The sequence below is a fragment of the Pinus tabuliformis genome, chromosome J (genome assembly GCF_031772625.1).
Source record: "Pinus tabuliformis cultivar Carrire ecotype Pingquan chromosome J, CPIR1, whole genome shotgun sequence".
Classification (NCBI taxonomy): domain Eukaryota; kingdom Viridiplantae; phylum Streptophyta; class Pinopsida; order Pinales; family Pinaceae; genus Pinus; species Pinus tabuliformis.
The window spans coordinates 1,113,755,446-1,113,761,230 of record NC_142295.1 but is presented as its reverse complement, the minus strand read 5'-3'; the positions used below and the strand labels follow the sequence as shown (position 1 = coordinate 1,113,761,230).

Below are 5,785 nucleotides of genomic sequence, written 5' to 3'. Positions count from 1 at the left end.
GCTCTGCCAATTTTCTGACATTAATGATTTCCACCGCTCTGCTCCATTGAACCGTTTGCAGCTTGTCCCAACTCAATTACCATATCAGTGCCATTCTGCCAAAACTTCTGCGCTTGGCATCCACTCAGCGATAATCAACCTTTTCATTAATCTGCTCAACGACTTGGAATCCGCTCGACTGCAATCAACCGTTTCATTAATGTGACTACGGATTATGTTCATTATTTAATTTCAAAGGCGTTGCCCGCATGTTCGTTTTTGGGTATCACTGAGGATTGCAGATTCATCCTCGTTCTGTACTGAAGATGACAACGCTGTCAATTTTCATACCCTGTTACCGCAGTGGTCACCCAAGATTGGGCCCAGGTCAAGCTAACAATGGTCTTCGAGGGGATTTTCCAATAGGTTTAAGTGGAGCGAGAGCCATGTGCAAAACAGAGCGCGACATCACCACTATTAAAGAGCTTGCAGATGGGAGTCAAATGTTTTCTTTTGGAGCATCTCATTCATCAGGAAACAGGAGGAGAGCAACTGATTTTTCCTCATCACATGTGGAACACATGGCATTAAGCAACAGTTCCTTCCCAAGGAGAATGCCCTCTAATTTCAATAGACAGTCCCCAATTCCAATTTCTGCAGTTAAAAAGGAAGGAGGGCGTATTCGGAACAGAAAGCAGGAGAACAATGGTGCTGAAAAGGTGCAGAATAATTTTGATTCAGAGAATGTTACTGGAGAAACTGATAATGTAAACCACAGTAAAAGAGATCATCACCTTTCTCTGAGATCATCATCTACATATGCGAGGAGATCTCCAATGTCATCTCTTAATGATGGATCCAATCCAGATATGAATAAATCATCTAACTCATCTGTTGAAGGTGACATTGTTGCTCTCTTTAGGCGAATATAGGCTGAGTCTATTATTTCAAAAGAAAATCTGGGAAATGATAAAAAAAATAGTGACATTTCTTCAAAATCTAAGAAATCCGTAGATTTTGTTTTAAGAGTGTTATGTCAATACCCTGACAAACCTAAGGAGGAAATTGAAGAAGAGCCTAACCAAAAAATATCATTTATGGGAGGCTATGAGAAATTGGCGACAAACATAGATTCTTCAAGAAAGCAATAAAAAAAGTCCGAAGAAATTGAAGAAGAATCTAACCAAAACATATCATTATTGGGAGGATATGAAAAAATGACTACAATTACTGAAGTATTAGAGTTCATGAAAACTCTTATACAATCTACTGTTGATGACACATTACAAATCAGCAAAGGCTCTCTCTCTGAAATTCAGACATGTCTACAAAATGCACAGGAAAAGATCGATTTTTTGCAGCTTGAATCTCAGCTACAACAAGAAGAACTAAAACAGAAGAGTCATTCTGAACATGTTTCTGTTCAGAACAATGAAACAGACTCCCATAAACAGCAAGTCAATATTGTTCAAGTTCATTCAGATCCAGTGCCCAATAAAGCAGCAATTGTACATGCAGATGCAGAAACTCAGTCTGCACTTCCCAAGCCCATCATCAGACCTTGGGAACAGCTTGTCCACAACAAGCACAGAACTGGTCTTGGATATGACAAGGACTTGTCCTTTCATATTCCAGACTACTCAAAGCCCATTCAGTTTCAGAGTGCTAGATTCATTCATGACAGTTCACCTCTAGCTGTTCCAGATTCTGCTCCTCTTCCACAGCAACAACAACAACAACAGATTATAAAATGCCAACACTGTGACCAAGTTGGCCATCTGAAAGATCACTTTTTTGATCTTCATCCATGTAATCACTATCCTAAAACCAGCCATTCTTCACACAGATGCTTCAGAAACAAACTTCCTGCAAGAACAAAGATTCATCTTGGATGGATCACTTCTTGGCAATGGGCATCAACAGCCAAGAAGATATTCCAAACACATGTCAGAACTTGTTCTAGAGTATTGAACAATCTTGCAGTTGAGTTTTCTCCATCATCTCATATTGTATCTGATAGGGGGGGAAATGATGGTCATCTACAAGCTTCAAAGTCACATCAAGCGAGCCTGAGCCACAACCTGCCACACCAGTTTCAGAGTTGTAGCCAGAAACAAAGAGGCCCGTGAACAAGCCTTCAGTTGGCAATCTGGGACACTTCCTCTAGCAGAAGACTTCAGCTTCTTGCCAGCATCGGAAGAATTCCAGGAACAAAATTGGGGACACTTCCTCTAGTAGAAGACTGCAGCTTCTTGCGAGTTTTGGAAGAGTTCCAGGAATTACATTAAGCATTCCAGAGTTGTTGGTCATCCTTAAACCATCACAGGTTGAGACTTCCCTTTTCAGGTTGAAGTTTTCCCTTTTATGCGGGGTGAGACCTCTTTTTCATGGTTGAAGGTTTCCTCTTCAAAACAATAGGAGCACTTCCTCTAGCAGAAAACTTCAGTTTCTTTCCAGTTTTGGAAGAGTTCTGGGAATTACACTAAGCATTCCAGTGTTGGTGGTCATCCTTAAACCACCACCCTTTATACCAACATTTCAGAGAGCACATTCAGCCTAGTGCTGCCATGCATTTTTGCACATTTTGTATTACAACTCTCTTCTTGGACTCATACATAACCCTTCGGATTAAGGGGGGAAATGTTGGACACCTAATCCTCAATGGGTTAGTGTGGAAGTTGAATAGACAAAGTAGTCCAAGAGACCTTGGGATGTGGAACCCAACGGTCACATAATGTACTATAAATGTAAATCATTTGTTAATAAAAATTGTACTCTCATGTTTTATCTTTCATATTGTTCTTGCTGCCCATGTGTGTTTAACAATTTTATCTGGCTCTCAGATAGGTACTACTTTATGGGACAGGTACTGCTTCAATTGCATGGTATGCATAGACAGGTACTGCTTCAGCTGCATGGTATGCATAGCCATTTATCAATCTGAGCATGATCATTTACCATACAAAGAAGCGATCTTATACCATTATAGCGAAAGAGACCATGCGAGTGTCTTACGGTTAGAGAGAGACGAATACCTGATCATTCTAAACCGTTTTGTCTTGTTATTCATTAACTTATTTCAGTTGTGGATCAACGATGAAAATTCTTTCAATCATCTAACACATAAATCCACGATGCAGAATAGTACACTGGGGTGGCTGGGGGAATTCATTTCAAAGGGAAACACCTTACCGCGTAACTAGCCAAGTGTGCAAAGTTTAAAAAAAAAAATCCTACCTTAAAATCTTAAAAAAACTATATAATTTATAGTTAAATGTATTTTAATTTCCAAATTTATTAATTATTGAAGGGTGCAAAATTTTTATCTGACACATACTTATCATTAGAAATGAGAGTCGCAAGTCTAAAAATCAAAATACAATATGATCATTTTATCTGGCTCTCGGACAGGTACTGTTTTCTCGGGCAGGTACTGCTTAAGTTGCATGGTATGCATAGACAGGTACTGCTTCAGTTGCATGGTATGCATAGCCATTTATCAATCTAAGTGCGATCATTTACCATACAAAGAAGTGATCTTATACCATTATAGTGAAAGAGACCATGCGAGTTTCTTACGGTTAGAGAGAGATGAATATCTGATCATTCTAAACCATTTTTTTTCATTATTCATTAACTTATTTCAGTCGTGGATCAACGATGAAAATTCTTTCAATCGTCTAAAACACAAATCCACGATGCAGAATAGGACACGGAGGTGGCTGGGGGAATTCATTTCAAAGGGAAACACCTTACCACGTAATTAAACATATTATCTAATGATAAATATATCTCACATAAAAAATTTGCACCCTTCACTAATTAATAAATTTGGAAATTAAAATATATTTAACTATAAATTATATAGTTTTTTTTTTTTAAGGTAGGAAATTTATTTAAAAACTTTGCACACTTGGCTAGTTAATAAATTTGGAAATTAAAATACATCTAATTATAAATTATATAGTTTTTTTTTTAATATTTTAAAGTAAGAAATTTATTTTAAAATTGTAAACTTTTTTGACTAGTTTTATTTATTTTTAATATGTAAACAATAAAATAACTAATTTATAATAAAATTACAAATTTATTTTAAAATGAGAATTTTGTCCAATTTTTAGACCTTAATATATAAACTATTAAATAATACAATAATTTTATAAAAAATGAAAATTGTAATAATATTTATAAAAAAAAATTGACTAATTTATAAGCTATTAAATTACACAATCTTATAAAAATCAAATTTTCAATAATTATAGTTTCTATAAAATTTTCACCTTCTTAAAGTAAAATAAAAAAGGGAAAATAAGGCAGCCACAAAATTTAACCCTATTCTGGTAATTATTACTTCGACAAAATAAATTTCACATCGCAGCTATATTTCGTAAGCAGATCGGTTGTAATTATTACTTTTACAATATATAGAAATGACAAAATAAATTTCACATCGCAGCTATATGTCCTAAGCAGACCGGCCTCATTTTTTCCATTAAGAAAAAAAACATTGTTTTTATATATAAAGATAAAAAACAGTATATCTAGAGAATATGAACTTTTACTCCAATTTGTTTTGTTGTTCTGTTAAGTATCAATCCATACATTTATGCCAACTGTACCTAGACATTTCTAATATAACTTCCTATGTACCAGGAGACCGGCCTCATTTACTGTGCATCAAACGACTATATTTTATTAACAGAACTTTGTTACTGCAAAATGCAATACAATGAAAATTGAAGTCATGCAAAATCTTGAACCACAACCACAACGCCATAAACTTGGTGATTATAACGTTTGTTTTCACTAATTGAAAAACTCATAATCGAACTATCAGACTGCTCCATTGGATTGAAAAGTAGAAGATTCAGGCTAATCTTAAGTATGACTATAAACTGTTTGTAGATTCAGGGTAATGGAAGATTTCACAATTATAGTGCCATATAATCCATTATTATAGTATTTTATTTTCATTAATTAAAAAGTAGAGAAATCTAAACCGATTGTAAATTCGGATAATCGGAATGCTCAGCTTCAAAGCAACTGGTACCGTTTTTATTCTCACGGACATCCCAGTGGTAACGTTGTTATTCTCAAAGCCAATGTCTCCATCGACAGGCTTCCCAAATGCCTTATGATTTCTGATTCTGATACGTTAGCATTTAAGTTTTCGAGTTTGATAATTTTGGGAAGTAGCCCTTTTTTTGTTCCAATCTTAGCGCAGTTGTCGGAGTCATTGGCCAAGATTTTCAATATCCGTTTCCCCAGCACACTAAAATACGAGTAATTATACTCGTCTGACGATAGGCCCTGGTACTTAGTCCAGTGAATTCCACTATGATTTCTATCATACACCAAAGAGTTTATGGATTCCATGGACTCAGGAATGGCCATCGCCCGAATGCCATTTTGGGGTATCTCCACCAATTTGCAGATGATCTCTCCAACCGCTATTCGAATCTCCTTCTCTTGAGGTTTCTCCCAATTCAGTAACTCGATCAGCCTCTCCAGCATGCCTGGTGTTGTTTCCAACTTCTCTTAACGAAGCCGATTTGAGTTTAGAAACATGGATAGTAGTCGAGCACCCTCCAGTTGTTCATCATCATTGATGGACTGCAGTAGCAGCTCCACGTTGTATGACACAAAATCCATCTTCAACCCATCGAAAATGCTTCCATTTATGCACCGACAATATGTTTCATAGAAATAACTAAGAACCGTCTTGAACTGAGAATCCTCTAAGCCATCGCCCTGTAACGCGCAACGCCAACTTTGTCCTGGTAGTAGCTGTTGGTACAACTTAGTT

At 36.3% G+C, this 5,785-nt stretch overlaps 1 pseudogene; it reads left to right on the top strand.

Moving 5' to 3' along the window:
- Positions 1–223: 223 nt before the first annotated feature.
- Positions 224–4,926, top strand: LOC149230969 (uncharacterized; annotated as a pseudogene).
- Positions 4,927–5,785: the final 859 nt, after the last annotated feature.